The sequence below is a fragment of the Physeter macrocephalus genome, chromosome 6 (assembly GCF_002837175.3).
Source record: "Physeter macrocephalus isolate SW-GA chromosome 6, ASM283717v5, whole genome shotgun sequence".
NCBI lineage: Eukaryota > Metazoa > Chordata > Mammalia > Artiodactyla > Physeteridae > Physeter > Physeter macrocephalus.
This window is the reverse complement of record NC_041219.1, coordinates 59,669,963-59,670,359: the sequence shown is the minus strand read 5'-3', so window position 1 is coordinate 59,670,359 and position 397 is coordinate 59,669,963. Positions and strand designations below refer to the sequence as shown.

Below are 397 nucleotides of genomic sequence, written 5' to 3'. Positions count from 1 at the left end.
TTCCTCAGGCCAGACTGGCTTTCATTACATTCTCTGTGAAAGGAGCAGCGCTCAATCAGGAAGAGAGAAGATTGGTAGCAATCAGGCCTCGAGAAAACATGGTCTTTTTCAGACAGAGGCCCATCTACAAGCCTGGGCAGAAAGGTGAGTGCATCTAAATTTCATTGCACTCAACTAATATAATTTATAGGATATCTAAATTGATGGTACACAATACATGCCGAGCAAATCGGTCGCTTAAAATCCATTACAAAGTTTGCTTGAAATAGAAAATAAAAATACAGACTGAAGTGTTTACTTCAACAGCACATATACTAAAATTAGAGCCACACAGAGAAGATTAGCAAAGCCCCTATATAAGGAGAACACACAAATTCATGAAACATTTCTTTTTTTT

The 397-nt window shown here is 37.8% G+C and overlaps 1 non-coding gene across 1 annotated transcript; it reads left to right on the top strand.

The window, feature by feature from the left end:
* The first annotated feature begins 290 nt into the window (after positions 1-290).
* Positions 291-397, top strand: LOC112066373 (U6 spliceosomal RNA). Its single transcript, XR_002892594.1, has one exon. It is a non-coding gene; the product is annotated as a U6 spliceosomal RNA (small nuclear RNA).